General features: G+C 32.8%; 1 protein-coding gene across 1 annotated transcript in view; it reads right to left on the bottom strand.

The window, feature by feature from the left end:
• LOC108782794 (beta-1,4-N-acetylgalactosaminyltransferase bre-4) overlaps positions 1 to 17,691 on the bottom strand; it is a 110,923-nt gene that overhangs the window by 62,691 nt on the left and 30,541 nt on the right. The window contains exon 3 of the mRNA XM_018551160.1: positions 4,358 to 4,413. The gene's annotated coding sequence lies outside the window, so the exon portion shown is untranslated. The remainder of the gene's footprint in view (positions 1 to 4,357; positions 4,414 to 17,691) is intronic.

Here is a 17,691-nt window from a genome sequence, read left to right as displayed (position 1 = left end):
TTTATATTTCAGTAAAATCGTTTTCTTCCATCTGTACTAAGGAGATTTAAGCTTGTTCAAATGTTTTTTTTTAACTGTTATAAAAGTTTGTCATTTTACACTAGCAAAAATGGATTTAAATTTTACTCTTTTATCACTCGAATAATTCTTTTACGTATACCAAACCTTTTTAGCGAACTTCTGACCAACACTAATTGGAACGTGTTTAAACTTGCATGCGCCAATTCGATTTGAACTGTAGGTATCTGGTAATGACGAACTCGAATACATCCGTCGACATACTCTGAGGAACTTTACACGTTTAAAGTAAAACGCGACAACTTTAGTGATATAACATATCTTAATCGGTGGAACTCTCTTGAATACGAAGTAGCGACTAATTTACTTTTAGTACTTAAATGATAACGTGTTATCGAAAACCGCTCTCCGCGTTTTACTAACATTGACACAAACCGCCTCATAAACAGCAACTCAACGACGGTCTGCAATTTGGTCGCCGATCGATAAAAACGCTGTTGTCGATGTTTTTCTTTCCTTTTTTTTTCCGAACTATGTGTGACCGCTATCACAAGTGAATTCAGAATTCTCAAACGAACGAGTGTCGATACAAAATGGCAAACACGGTTCGTCGTATTCCGGTTAATCATCCAAGTGTCGTGATGCGAATAGACTCGGCGGTATCCCGTTGTGTCCGCAGAAGATTAAAATTGTTTAACCCGAGTCCAAGCAGAATGGACTGTTACCATTTTGGTTAACACGTTAATATTGAAATAATATGATATAAAGCACATATTGGAAAAGTTGAAGTGACTCGACACATTTCAGCGAAACATAACATTATTCCATTCATTTCCTCTTGAATATTCTATTACAGTACATTAATGAAAAATGTATATATGTATTCCATTAAATTCTATAATTAGTTATTGTGATTTATTAAAAATCTATCACAGAATTAATTAGACAAAACAAGGTACAGTTAATTAAAAAATTAAACATCTGTTTAAAAAAAAACTGTAAAACTATCAAGATAACATATTTGTCGTATATTCAGAAATAAAAACGTAACACAGTTCGCCAGTTAATACGTGAGTAAATCGTCTTAATCCTATATATTCCGAAAGGTTATTCGTTACTGACCTATCGAATTCTCAAAAGGGCTATGCGGTTCTAATATTGATTATCGTATTTTGATACAAAGTGACCGTAAACTAGCAGTGTAAATCAGTGATGACCGAGATAGCACTTCCGATAGATTCGGAACAGGGACGATAGATAGATAGAGCGCAGAGGTCGCGGTAAAATGTTTCCAGGCAAAAAGCGGATGACACGATGGAGATCGCGTGACCGCCGCGCAATGTCGACATAAATTATTTATGAATTATAGTGCCTGGTCATCGGTGCGAGCGTGTAAGTGAGTGAGATCTGAGAGATCATGCGCATACGTGTGTGTCTGTGTGCCAGTGTGGATGTATTATACATTTGTAGTGTGACTTGTAGAAACTGTATTCTTGAAGATAATGTTCGTCATCGCAATGATACTCGACAAGAAAAGAACGGAAGAAAAAGGAAGCAGCAAGGGAGAATGTTTCTCAGAATTTCAGAAAAACACGTTAGAATCTGTGAAATGATCACAAAGTTTCTCCATAAGTTGATCGCTAAGCATATGATTACGTCGGTGGTATTCTGCTCGTGGCGAATGCACAGGAACTGCTAACTTCGTGCATTTTTTATTAAGCGCTATCAGTCACAGATTTTCTACATCAGTAACGAGTTGTTTTTCAGATTGTTTAATATACCTTTTTTTTAAATATTATACTACGTTTTACAATTTTTTTAAATATGTATCGAAAACTGCCACAAAATAGCATTATATTAATTAAAATCTTGTCTTTTAGAAACATCATCATAATAAATTACTTAACGTGCTTATTCCATTTAATATTTGTTTGGTTTCTAGTTACTTTTTTCAGAAAATTATAATTAAGATCCATACCTACATATAATTCTCAAATAATGGTAAATAAAAAACAATAATATGCGCGATATACTGTTAATAATAGTAATTTTAATTAGGATATAAGAACACCAGATGATCGTTTTACGTAAAAAAAAGTCAGGTGACTACTGTCGGCTTAATGTTCGAACCAATTTAAAACTACCGCCTCTCAGCTAATCTTTAGTTAAAAATTAAAAGAAAGAGAATAATAGACATCGCTGAGAATAAGAAATGTATGTTATTCACAATCATACTTATAGAATTTTAATATTAAAATTAGACCCGTATTACTGATATAATATTATAAAAATCGAATCGAGCAATTCGGAAATAGCTTATGATTGAAACACACGACTTTTTAAGAACCGCGATACAACAAAATGAAGAGCAATTTTATAAATAATAATAATTCTAACAGAAGCGTACAGAGAAAAGATGGTTACGGTAACGCGATGCAAATCATCGCAAATAGCGCGTGTCGCAAATTTCACCGAATGCAGACACGAAATCGCACTTACATTGTTACAAGGCGTGGAGTTAACACGATTATGGCATGGCAATAACGGTGATTACAAGTATACTATATTATAAAAATACTCATTGTTGACCGCGATAGAGAGATAAAGTATCTCTACGAACCTGACTGTGCACGCAATTTTTCACGCTCGGAGGAACACGTCGCGATTGTCTTGAAAGAAACGACCGTGTAACTTTTACTTTGTGATTAAATTAAAAGCCATAGCTTAAAAAGATGGAAATCTCTCTAAAGCACATTACGTGCTATACATATATAATTTATGTACCTTTCCGGTCATTATTTAATGCGGAATTTTTCCGTATCGTTACGTTCGGTATAATAACGACATTATTCGTTCGCGAAATGTTTTCGCCACAAAAGATTTATCGACACCATCTCTTTGGTCGTCGCGGAAAAAGGATTTAAACGGCTTATATACGAAAGATTAAAAAATCGTACCATAGAGACAATATTCCAAAACTCTTTGGACCAAGCAACGGATGCTGGCATGTTGTTTTGCTCGCGCTTTAATCTCTAGATTTGTGCTTCGGATCCCGTGCAGCAAAACTGTAAAGTTCTCGAGAAATGTAAACGCGATGAGAAAAGAAATATATATTCCGCTCGTTGCGCACAATACAATGGCGTATTTTGTCAAGCAACGCTTCGATGCGCGTTTCAATTTGTTACGAGGCGTACAACAACAAGGAACGTTTGTTTCACACGTCGCATACTAATTATAACTTAAATTAGAGAGGTTCCTAGATAATGAATGCAAGAATGCGTGCGAAACATCGCTATAACATTCCTGCCGCTTCATGAAATCATAAAGATGTAAGATGAATCATCATGTACGAATCGCAGCGAGGGTCAAGTAATTGTGTGATAATTAAAATTCTAGTATAATAACGGTAATTATTCTTTCATATCTAGCATAAATTTTAAAAGATTTGCGCAGGTTGTTTTAACGTTAAATCCGCAGGAAGTTTTTAGCGCGCGCGCGTATATTTTTGAATGCTCACAGATTCGAGGACGAATTAACTACTCGTGTTATCAGCAGTTGGCATTGCCGGTTATTTTTCGTTCGACGATATATACGGGGTGATTTCTATCGAAATGAAGTCGAACTATTACGCGCAGGCAGAACGGGGAATTGGAACGAACAGATTCGTTCGAATGGGCCAACCGTACTACAATCGGGCATGGATTTTCTCCAAGACGAGGGCTTTCGTCGGTCGGATAAAAAGAAGAGGGAAAAAACGAAAAAATGGGAGAAAAGTTTCCCGTCCCGGGGAAAACCGTTGGACAGGTATTAAGAAAGCACTCGTCGCGACCGTACGAACTTTACCGTGCCATTTCAAAGATTGGATTCTTATTGAGGATTTCATCGTATCAATCGTCGTTTCCTGGCGTCGAGACGAGTTCTTTTCGCGATCCCAGATATGCTCGTCGATCCGATATAAGCGTAACGTACGGGAAAGATTATATGGAAAAATGGGCATCTAAATCCTAGACGCTCGATTGGCAATATTCCATATTCGCAAGAAAATTCAATGAACTTTCAAAGAAAACTAAAATTTTTCCAAATGTTTCATTCATAATTGTCAATTTTACTATTACGTACACTTCTTTCTTAAAATTTGTTTAATTCTTTCTTTTGACACAAATGTTTTTCCTTGTAAATACTTGAACAAATTTTTTAAACATGTAACATTTATTTGTAAATCTTTTTCAATTAAAAAGATACATATTTGATACGTTCTTTAGCCTTTATTAGAATTTATTACATGAGAAAATTTTGATAAAAATTTAGTAAAAATAATATGAAAAAAAATTGTACTTACGTTAAGAAGGAAGCAAATCGTGTGTTCACGTTTCTTAGATGTAATTTTCTTTCTATCTGAAACAAAAAAAAGAATACAAAATTAATAAAATTCAAATCATGAAAAGATAAACATGCAAATATAAAACATCTTTGTTTGTAATATTATACGAAAACGATTACAAAAAATGCTTAACTTATTATTCAACTAATTAAATTTGATGTCAAAATCGATAAATAACCTAAATTTATCACTGAATATATGCGATTCACAATAGAATTAAGAGTTCTCAAAAATGACAGAAGCAATTATTTTCACTGTCGTTAATTGTTTATCTTATCATTACTTTATTATATATCATTACAAGATATTTTTATCTCCTCCTCCTGAGTGTTATTATAAATTCGTTAATTACATCATAATATATAACAAAATGTTAGTTATCGATATCTTAAAGATTGAAAAATGGCAATCTTTTCTTCTCACGAGAAAGAATAAACAATGTTCAATTTATGATTCAATTGTTACATTGCATTGTTGTCTGATCGAGAGATATTCTTTTCTTTTATACTGATTCATCACTAATTCTTATGATTACAATGCGAAATCGTAGATTAGAATAATACAACGGGCAATGTCCGAAGGACGTAATTCCACCGACGGAAAAAATTGCGAATAAATAGCAGCTATAAATGCGCGCTATCGTCGTATTATTATGCCACTTTCGCATGGCATGACTAGCACGAAATAACGCCACGTAATACAGCAGTGGGATAGCTTTGTGTGTGCGTGTAGGAGGAAAAGATTTTAATAAAGTACACCGAGTTCAAGATTCGCGATATAAAATGGCTTCAAATGACGAACTGAAACGTGATGTTAAAATGATGAGAAAAAATTCATGGAAATTGTACATCTCATAGAATTATATTTCATAAAAATAAATTCAACTAAATCGCACATTCAGATATATAGAAGTTTTATTAATTTTTTTTCAGATGTACACAGAATTGTTTTGTTGTAATTCAAATTGAAATTATAATTTCTATTTCTCTGCGTTTAAATTAATCCTAAATAGAAATGAATATACTTATAATAAAAAACTTTTTATTCGTATATCTCAGTTTGAGTAGAGCGTTGACGTTTAAAGTCAACGAAATGAATAGTAACGCAAACAATATGATAATGATTGAAGATTGAAGTACAACGAGGGTGCACGCAAAAAGAAACCAACCGTATGAGTCGTAATGACAGTGCAGGCGTGCTATATTTTTTCTCGGTGCCGCCTACACGATGACCTTTATTTTGAACAGAGCAAGGTAAACACATGGTAAATCCCCGGAGAACGAGGAATACGAGTTGCACAGATCCATTCATAGAATCAACAAAATTTATTTGCCAAACGAATGGCCTTTACCTCCTACTTTTGATAGATTGTATGAAACCTCCTCCTACGCGTATGTCTAATAAATTGATAAAGTTGAAAAAATACAAATATTCGAGCTTTGACATGGGCTGAATACATAAGTTCTTAACGTACAGCTGATATTAAAATTTTTCATGATATACCGGTGGCGTTTCCTATCACTCTTTTTTTATGAAAAAAAAAAAAGGACACGCACAATATGAAAAAAAAACTTGAATGTTCGACGTTGCTTTCATAAAAACGAAAAATTCTAAAAATATTTAACTAAAAAATTTATAGAGATTTAAATTTATTTCTGTATACTTAATGTCGCAAGAGATCGGCCGTTGAAAAATAAATAACTAAAATACGCGAGGTTCAATTTTCCTTTAAAAAGGAATTATCCGTTTCTCGGGTACATATGTACATCCAAAACCCGGACTAATGCGATTCTCTTGCGAAACATGAACGCATCCTATTGGGCGATGCGATCGCGTCTCTTGTCGCAGGCAGATTCAATTAAACGTCGGGCATCACAGACAAGCAGTGTGGGAGTATCGAGTCAGAACCGATTCGATTTTCGGCGACGGTACATTACTGAACAAAAGTCTGAGTTACGTCCATTCAAAGCGTTTCCCCAAAATCCCGTTTTAACAAAAGAGCGAGATATAGAACGTCATATTGGATCCTCCGCAAGCTTAACGTATGCAATTTCAGTTACAAATTTCTGAGAGAATGTAAGAGTAAAAAAAAAGAATCGAATACAGATTTTTCTTTAATTTTTCCTCAATGAAAGATTTATCCACTAATTAATAGTTGCATTCAAATTTTTAATAATTACAGGAAATGAAGTAATTAGAGATTTGAAAATTCAAACAGAAAGGTAACAAAATAACAATTTTTAGTTAAGCTCACGATACATATCATTTTTCAATCAGTTAAATTCGCCTTTTACTTTTGATACGACGATTTTATCCTTGTGATCAACGATTTACGAGCTCGCTATTTCGATTTGGCGATATTGTGCGAACCTGGGAAGAGAATGAGGAAACGAATATATCTTTTTATTGCGACTCTGTTTTAATGGACGAATCGACGGTGGGGGACGGTACGTGATAAACAAACGGATCTTGGACAGGAAATTCGATTCGAGAAGTCGTACCGACACGCTTTATTCATGGCGCTCCGAACGTCGAGAAGATATTCCCTTCGTTCACGACGTGTTTTATCGCGTAATCAAGCCAAAAGCGAAATCTACGGTCTTCGAGCTCCCCCTCCCCTACTCCTACCTTCAGCTTTCTCCCTCTTTCAGAGTAAAGAAAGGAGTAGAGACTATCTAAACGAGAGACAATCTCCGTTACACGTTTAAGCCGTCCTTAAACCACCACATTCTTTGAGGTAATAATACGAGAAACACGAATCGCCTTTGAGAATTATTTCATACGTACAGCACTGCGACCGGAAATATATCTAGCGTGAAATATAAGAATTTTCTGAAGAATTTTTATTCTCATATTATCCATTAAGCTATGGATTGAGTGTCAATGGACTCAATTTTGTATAAACAAAACCAAAGATATTTAATGCATATTTTTACCTTATACATTAAAAAATTGTTTAGCAATTTATATACTTATTTACATACTAATACTATTTTTTATATATATATATATATATATAATTTTTCATATCATTATCTCAGACAGAGTCTATTTTATTCGATTCGTCTTTGAAATGCCATATATATCGGGGATCGTCCTTCGGTACGACTCAACGAAATCGAGTTTTCGTCCGCTTTATCCGCAGCTTCCGTCGTTCGCTCGATGGAACGCGAAAACCCGTGAGAGGCATCGGTTATACAGAAGAACGGCTTCCGCCGTGTCACGAAGATTGGACCGGTTCCAAGTCGCGAATCGATTGACCCCCAAAACCGATCGGAAACACAGGGTGCGCAGGATCTTCATACTCACAAAGACTTCTTACGACTTCTCTGGCCAATCCCAAAGTTCAATTTTTTTTAAATAAAATCACTGAGAGGAAAATTAATAATATCTGAAATGCTTCTCGAGTAAGACTAAAACAGAATGCAAATAAATAATTAATAAAATGAAATGTAAACTTTATTTAAATAGAATAGGTATTTTATATTATCTTTTTAGTTAGTAAAATATCGATTGCGATAAGTAATTAATATTTGGAATTAATACGATATCGAAAAATAGTATAAATATAATAAATCACGGTGCAAACATTTATTAAAAATTAAATAAATTTTATTTAAATAGAATTATACTTTATGAAATTATTTGATTACTGCAATATTAATTAATACCAAGTAATAATATTTGAAATTAACAAATTATCAAAAAATAGTATACCAAATCTCGATTCAAGAGATAATTTAATATGTCAGAATCACCCTATATATTCTCCGTGGATAACAGAACGAAGAAGCGATAGAAGAGATAACTGCATCGCAAAGCAGCGATCTGTCAGATGGTAGCATTGGCTGACATTTACATGCAGCTGAACAATCGTACGTCATCTTCGTGAGTTGTAAAGTAAAAGTTAGCTTCGTAACAACACGTGCATCGTGCATCAACGATTTTCGCTTATACAAGGTGTCTCAAAGTTAACAGCATGCGAATGTGAAACTCTTGTGCGGAAAGAATAGTTTTACTAAAGTATCTAAAAGTTTAGATAGATACAGAGATCTAAAAATATTTTTATTAGAGTATCAAAATAGTTATGTAGAACGCTCAAGTTAGTTGCTCGAATGTCAAAACTTTTGACAGCGTTGTTTATCATGCTTAAGTTTTCTAATACATAATTTTATTGCTTCCAACAAAATAATCTGTTAAATTTACCTAAATTTTTACATGCTTCAATAAAATTGTTTTTTTATGTATACTTTTATAACATTTAAATTGTATTAAAGTTCACGTTTATTTATCCAATTTGCTCGATACATAAGTGTGATTCTAAACTTAAAAATAGAAAAAATACATATGACGATCTTTTACCTCGCAAAAACTTCTGATACAAAAAAAAACTAAACTTTAACCGATACACTTGTATCTCTATATACATTGTACTACTTTACACACGTGGAATAGAACAGATAAGTATCTGGTGGGCTTTCATAATATACGACGCGGCTATTTGTAGCTATTTAATGGCGATTACGGACGAACTTTCGCAACGCGAAAATTATCGCGTTACGTGCAAACGCCACACGGTGACAGACGGCACGAAATCGTCCGAGTATATCGCGCACGGTATAATCACACATTGTAAATAACTTTTAAAAACACACTGTAGATACACGATGGTAACGGACGGAGCTATACATTTCGTGAACGCACGGATCGCGTGTGCGTTTACGACGTCACGACGAAGTCCAGATAACAAAGTTCACATAACATTACTCGTAAACCGTGTTCGTAGTTGTAAGTGTTGTCTTATTAACACCAAAAGGATCGTTTAATAAGTTCTCTAAAATTTTGCATTAATTTTCTGCTTTGAGATTTCTTGTGTTCAAACCCCATACAAGATTATAAAGATAATATATACCAATTTAAAAAATATCAATACACCTAAAACTTTTTAATTATACATTTTGTATCAAAAATCTAAAAGAAATGAATCAACAGTCAACAGAATGATCTTCGGAATTTATGTTGCTAATTTTTTCTTGCTACCTATAGTTTTTCATTTTTCCGTATTGATATTTCAGAAATAAAATAACGTGCGAATAACAAAAAAAAAAAAACAAAAGAATAATAACGGACGGTAATTATAAAATATATATGCAATGAAAGTTGCGAAATTTTAAGCTTATCTGATTTTTAGATTGTATCATGTCATATAACTGTTATATCCTTTTTTTGATATTTCCGGTTATAATTTCGATTACTAATTATCGGGAATGGACTACCAAACGTCAGTAAGCGACCACCAAACGAATGCTTACAGCCATTATTCCATTTGCAGTCTGCAAAGCCGAGTTTTAGATAGGGGGGGCTAACTTCACGCGCGTTCTTCTTTTTTTGACATTTCTCATTATATCTTTGACTACCAAACGTCCGGAATGGACTACCAAACACCACCAAACGACCACCAAACGAATGGTAATGGTCATTTTTAGATTTTCAATAGTGGGGGGGCCAACTTCACATAGCCAGTAGAAACACCTATTATTCTTACACCGTGGCTTAAGCATAGCCGGATGCGGAAAGTATGAAAAAAGTATATATTCGTTGCAACACACAGCTAACTGATCGCGACGAACGCGTTGCATCGACGATACGTATATGTGTGATGTCGCATGCAGTTTCCTTGGTGAACCAATGCTCGCACAACGCGAAATTAAACTCGAATCGATTCTCCAACTTGTCCACCTCGGCACGTGTCAGCTTCACTCACGTTGCGCAATCCATGTTCGTGCCCGCCTTGCACAACACAGACGTGCGTATATCTCTCGTCCAGAGAATCAGAATTATCGAATCAACGCGATACGACGTACACGTTACCAAGTAGAGTACAATGCTCACCGCAGAGAGATACGATTGAATCAATTTAAATATTATATACATACACACATGAACGTTATTTCAAAAGTCTTGTCCCTTTAGGAGAGAGACACAAGAAATATCCAATAATAATATAAAAATATTACACAACAGTAGCAGTAAAAAATATTTTACTATTATTCTGTTGAATTCTACGAGACTACATCTACCAAATGCGAATTATCGAAGCTGCTTAAATAAACGGCTATGAGGAAAACAGGAAAAACTAAGTTATTTATAGACGAGTTTTTTTAAAGACGAATATCGATTGAGTTATATAAGACGCAAGACATTGAGATTATCCTGTTAAATTTCTGACAGAATATAAAAACATAAAACAACCATTATTTATCTATCTAATTTTTTTTACAAGTGCAGAATAACTTCAATTCCTTTTTTCATCTTTTATTACAATTCATAATTAAAATTAATCACAGAAAAATTTGATTTTAACAGATTACGGTGATAATAAATCAGTAATTAAGAATTAAAAGTAAACTTTTTTATTATAACGATAAAAAATTCTTCCATTTGAAAAAGCATGTTTTGGAAAAATAATATGACACTTTTTCATACTTGGATAAAAATATATTAGCAGGAAAATGGATTCGCGTCAAGTATTTGCGTCAAAGTATTGATGCGTTTAACAAGTTTTGCAATATGCTATATGCTTTGCGTCAATGACGAAAAATATGTACGGTACAAAAGTATTCTACGTTTAAATAATTCAAACTTGAACGGCAAATGTTTGAACGCGAATATAAAACCGTCGCAACCGTGTTTTTATTATTTTTGTATTTAACAAGTTTTGCAATTGCGCGCACCACGAATATTCGGTTTTTAACAGGTTTTAAACTCAAACGCGTATGTTCTCTTCCGAGAATCGCTATACGTGCAGTTTCGACCGCGATACATTTCTGTAAAAATTAAAACAGTACTCGCGTACAGGAATTTGTAATACAATGACTCGTCAAAATACCACGATGGCAGTTAGTAGATAATCGCGAACATATATGCACGATTAATGAACGATATCAATCGACATACATTTTAGAAACCGTTACACAACATTGCAAGGTTTCTTTAATTAAAACGCAATAACAGTAAATCGCTATTTAACATAACTCAAATATTAGTATTCTATTTTTCCGTTGAAATAAAAAATGCAATAAAAAAAGAAATATCAAAATAAAAATAAGAAATTACACACGCGTGTTTCAGAACATTTAAAAAAATAATTACATATATAAATATTTATATATTTTTTTTGTATTTTTATATGTATATCTCTTGTATTTGAATAAAAGTCTAAAATAGACATCCTATAATTGATTCCTATAAAAAAAATAATTTTTTACATGATATTAATATTATATTGTATCTATATTAAAGTAAGAGATATAAATAATAGTTACAAAAAATATTTGATAGTTTTTCTTCAATAGCGTAATAAAACTTTCTTTTCGATATATTTCGTATTTGTATAATTTTTTATTTATCAATCAAAAAACTGCAATGGATCAAATTATTTTCAGAAAAATCCCTATAAAAACAGTTTTTTATATTTACATTGTGGCAAAATACATATATGTATATAATATATAATTTATAATACGTCATAAATATTTTTTTCACTCTGTTTTTAACAAGTTATTATTTCGACAATAACTTATAAAATCGTTCTCGAGAATTATTCTTTATATTTTATTATCGTACATTTGGCAGCGCTTGTCAAAGCTATATGAATTCAAATCTTCCACACAACAAACATACAAATCCGACTTTTTCTCTGCCATTCCCATATGCTAATCTTTTTGCACCACGTTAGAAAAATAGACTTATTCTCTTTTTACGTAAAATAAAAACTAGAGAAAAAAGTAGATTATGTCTAAAAATATTTTTAAAAATCACAACAAGCGTGGTATTAATAGATCGTGACAATTTTTCTTTCGTGCATCTATAATATTTATGTCAATGAAAGCTACAAAATATTAATCTTGAACATCGCAGGAAAATTTTATGACGTAATATCTTTCTATTATATTTTTAAAATAGTTGCATTTTATTGTTTTTATCTTAATTGTTAGAACTTTCATTACATATTCCTCGAAAAATGTATCATTAAAAATTGACATTGAGATTTCTAGAGAATACTATGCACCAAGTGTAGTTAACGTTTGCTGTGTCACTTGACGAGTATTAAATTGGACATTTTTTTGACATACGTTTCTTCCGAATTATTTGTGTAATATTTGTAGTCAGAAGTAGTACGTTCATCGTGCATATTTATACAGCATGAATTATAAGAAGGCATACTCACTCTTCTTCCTACGTTTCCTTAAAAGTATACGCGTATCATATTAAGATACGTATGCTAAATAACTCTCGATGAAGGCTCATACCACTGCAGCATATTACTAATCATAACTGACTCATTGCCGGTGTGTACGTGACGAAAAATAAATTATGCCAATAAATCATGCAAGCGATAGCGTCTGTTTTATGTAATCAATAAATTTTCAAACGTTGACACTATTATAGAATTATTTCTGCCTGTGCAATATATATAAAACTGTTTCTCTTTTCGATAACTCGATCAGCTAGTTGCCTACCAACGATGTTATTAATTCAGCAGTTGTAAGATACATGGTCTCAAGTTGAGAAACTGCAGTTAGAGAGACATCAAAAGTTATGCGACATAAATTTTGAATTATAGACATTAGAAATTCTGATTTCTGATAAATTCCGATTTAGATGTTTAATGTAACGGAGAGATATTCCGAAACTAGAAATTAATAAAATTCTAAACCAACATAAAAAATTATATATAGGTATGTATAATATTTACAAAACATAATATAATAACACATTTAAAAAATCATTTATAAAGTACAATTTTCTTTAAAAAGTTTGCTAAGTAATTAAGACTAACATAAGTACGAAAGCTGAAGATTTTACAGAGGGATCTAAGATGATTCAATAGTGTCAAATTAGTATAACCAATAGTATGTTACCAATTCATCTTCAAAAGACTCTATGAAGCGATGTCTCTCGTGGAGAACTCGTATAAAATAGACGGCAATTATAAGACCGCGTAATAAATACGCGAGTTGGTTATTTATTCCCGTCTACAAACTCTCTAAGGGCACATAGTGCACGTAAATAAAGTGTACGTACGTGGAATGTAAAGTGTACGTGGTGGCTTATATCGTCGCGTCGGCTGGAAAGTTCAGGCATATTTTAACCACGAGACGTAATCCGACGACTGAAATACGCGCTTTATTTTCAATATAATTCTCCCTTTTCACTTAATCAACGCGCCGGAAAGACAAGAAAAGCGCTCATTCATTGCAAAGACCAGATAATGAATAAGGATGAAGAGAAAGGAGAATCTAATTTAATATTTATTTCATAACAGTAAAGCAAGATATTTATTAAACAGTATATTAAAATTAGAACTTGTCTGACACGATGATAAAGATTTGAATTAATTTTTCTTTAACAGAGATTCAATGTAACTAAAATTGATCGTAAATATTTTATTTTTGCGCGACTCATTATTTTCATTATCAGTTATTACATGCGTAATTAAATCATATCGAAATCACAGATATATTAATGTATTTCCTGTTTCGATCAATTTTATGTCGTACGATATGCATGCCATTGACGTGGAAGTGTGCGTAAACAATACGGTCATATAAGTGCGAAGCAATGGAGCAGGTGTCGCTACCACAAATGCCAAACGTCGTCTTCATCGTCGTCGTCAATTTAAAGCGACCGTCGACGGGTCGTAATTGGCCCGATAACAATTCGCGATCCGTGAGGCCGGCGGATGCGATTAAACGCGCGCCTGCCATCGTAAGCGAGCCGTGATAAAGCGGACCCGTATGCGGAATAACGATCGTGATCGTGCCATTCCGAAACCCAAACTCGTGCCATTCTGCGGCTCACTCGGTACTGAGACAATGTATTTGAAGCTGTACGACCAAGAGCAAAATCAGATTTCATTGTAGAAAGAAGATATAAAATGAAAGAGATAGCGACGAATCTATAGAATTTGGAAGAAAATACTAATAAATTAATAATATGCAAGAATATTGTATGCTATGTATAAACAAATGTACAAAACTGTGATTAATATTTAAAAGTTAAATCATAATAAAATAATATAAGATAAAACTAATTAGTTCATGAATAAATTGTAATGGATTAGCATTAAGAATAAATTAAAATTTAAAGATGATATGCAAGATTGTTTAATTCATCATTATATTAAATTTGTAAAGAAACTATTTTTAACAGAACTTTAATTTACATTTGAATATCCTCTTTGAAATTTCCTCTTTTAAAAATTCACAATACATACGAAAAGATTTTACTGAGGAAAAATCAAATTCGAACTTTTGAATTTTACGGAGACTACGATTAAAAGAAAGAACTTTCGATTTTTTATAATATTATTCCCTCGATTAATCTTTCAACAAAATGTCCATATAATAATATTTTGTACTATTAAAAAGATTTCTAATAAATCGGAAGAAAACTGATTGTTTCAATATTGTCTCCAGTCGTTGACGTTATACTCTACAATTTGTTGTGTAGAAAGCTGTATTGAACGACAACATATGTAAAGAGCGTAATCTATTTATCCGGGCGAGCTAATAAAATCGACACAATGCGCAATTTGGTCATCGTCGATGAATGGACGTAAACCCCACAAGATATTTTCCACGACATGTTCATGATATAATGGGGAATCAGAGCGTGGCTGAATGGTAACGACGATCGTTCTTCGTGACTCGGATTGTGCGAGCGCTATGAAAGGCGTAAATCGCTATCGTTTGAGCGAGAGCGCGTGACTTTTATACACGTAACACACAATGATAGCAAGAAATATCATCCATCGCAACCATGCAATTCACTTGATATTTCCTCATTTTTTTTTTTACATCGTCAATATTCGTTGCAAAATAATTGCTTTTCATGGAAATATACCTTTCTATCTGAAGAGAATGATTAATGAGAATAAATATCCCTCTCTTCTCTTTTCTTTTCCGTTACGCAATCGTTCTTTACACGGTTAATCTAATAAAAACTTTCCGCCGTTTTTGTTAGAACTGCATCTCAGGTTACTATTTCAATATTATGACAGAAGTTCCATTATCATGGAAAAATTAAAACGTAACGTAGAGTCGTGAAAAATATATTTACAATTGGCAGTCGAAAGTATGCTCAATGTTATGTACTTCAAGAAATATCGCCGAGAGAGACCTTTGTAGTCTGCAGTGAAGTACTCGAAGCCTATAATTTCGTTTAAAATTCCACGTTAATTTAATTTGACTGTCGTCCTCGACAATTCAATCAAGAATTCTTTAATCGCGAAACAATTACTTCGCGTGATGCTCTCGGGTGCGTCGAGTTGGAATGAAATTTGCACGATATTCGGTGAACCATAAACAAAGAAACGACCGAAATCCAGCGCATTGCACACGATCCAACGAGCTTACCGAAACGCGCTCGTATATTTCGGACGATAACGCACGCGATGGGATAGCTTTTGCGAACCTCGAAAAGCATCGGAGTGCGCACGCTCGGTAATATCCCCGGGGAAACAACGCGCACTGTGATAAAAAATAATTTACAAGCAAAGTGATGACTTTGCACACCGTGCGTTCAATTATCGCGCAGGGTGTATACAGTGCGACAGTTCCATGCTGACGTTAGTTAGGGGCGACACGATTTATGACAAGCACGATGAGTGGCCTGTGTTGTGGTCCATTTACACAGAACGATTACCAGCACCGACATATAATAGGTATATCGTTATTATTTCGACAAGACTCATTATAGAAGACAAAGGTCAGTGTGTTTTTATAATTATAATATTTAGCTGCTTCAAATACAAACACTTTACAGTATCTCACTCAGCAGCTTGTATTTCACATCACCAAGTGTCTCGCCTTTTTTATTTACGAATAAAATAAATGAAAACTAAAATTTAACGCACACACGCACAAAATCATTTTTAAAGCAATCGAACAATTTAATTAAACAATTTTTGAAAGTAAATAGCAATGCAAAAAATTTTATATTAAAAATGTTATTGTTTTTTTTTTTCATTAATTTACAAATAAAAGAACTTAAAAAGATATGAAATAACAGATACATATTTCGAGAAACAAAATTTTAACAATATTTACTTTAAAGGAAGTTTTTTTTAATTCAAATGAAAGCCAAATAGATTAAATTAAACTGAATCAACATCATGTGATTTCCTATACTTAGTTTATCTTACCACTTTTGTATTTATATTTGCTTTATTAAAAAGAAAACCCTTATCAATAAGAGGAAGCAAGATAACATTGCTTATAAATACTTGTTGCAAGAAGTGGTTTAAGTGTATCACGTAAATGAAAGGTATGAAGAGTATGAAGATAAACGCGATAAACATCATGCTACCATACGACAGGTCAATGGCAACGTTACACAATCTACCAACTTTTATTTTAATAACTAACTCCTCGCTCTTGACGATAGTGTTATCTATTAATTAGGCAAGCGTAGTGCGTCGAGTAAACCACATATCTACACGTCACGCTTGTAACACGAGAATGAATCCAATTGTGTATGCCATCTCACATTTATGTATGATAGATATTCTTAATACTTTGCCCAATGGCAATTAATTTTACTTAATTTTTCTCCGATCGATATTTGCACGAGGAATAATTAGATATGGGAAACCTGCAGAGATAAACGCGCGGTGAGAGTAATAAATCGACGAGTCAAGCGAGACGTTACGTGGAAATTGCAGCAATTTATGTGAATTTCTAGCAGTGTTTATTTAAATTTTGTTTAAAAAACTGAAAAAATACCGTAAAAATTCCTGGATTTTCTATATTTTTGTACAAAATTCCAAGTAAGGTTAGAGAATTTTTAAATGTAACTTTTAAATAAAAAAATTAAATTGGAGTTTAGGCAACGCAAATAAAGTATACATTGAAAATTAGTAAAAAAAAAAAGGTCACAATACACACAGTTTGATACATATGGTAGTATCTACCGTATTCTACAATATAATATCAGTAAACTATTCTATTTTGCTGACAAAATAATATGCTACATTATAAAAGTGATATCAAAAAACCACTATTATCAATTGAAAGATCACATTTGAAACAAATATTTTAGATAATCAAATATTTTAAAAACAAAGAGATTAGATAATCAAATATTTCAGATAATTAAATCTTAGGATCCTATGAATTCTGTACTTGACTCGCGACTTGGGAAACATTTTTTTTTTTACAAAAGTGCATACTCAGAATATTTTGTCTATATTTAAATTATAATACAATAGGTAATGTTCCAGTTCAAGT

The sequence above is a fragment of the Cyphomyrmex costatus genome, unplaced genomic scaffold (genome assembly GCF_001594065.2).
Source record: "Cyphomyrmex costatus isolate MS0001 unplaced genomic scaffold, Ccosl1.0 scaffold135, whole genome shotgun sequence".
In the NCBI taxonomy this organism is placed as follows: domain Eukaryota; kingdom Metazoa; phylum Arthropoda; class Insecta; order Hymenoptera; family Formicidae; genus Cyphomyrmex; species Cyphomyrmex costatus.
The sequence above is the reverse complement of the archived record's forward strand: the minus strand, read 5'-3'. Positions and strand labels throughout refer to the sequence as shown.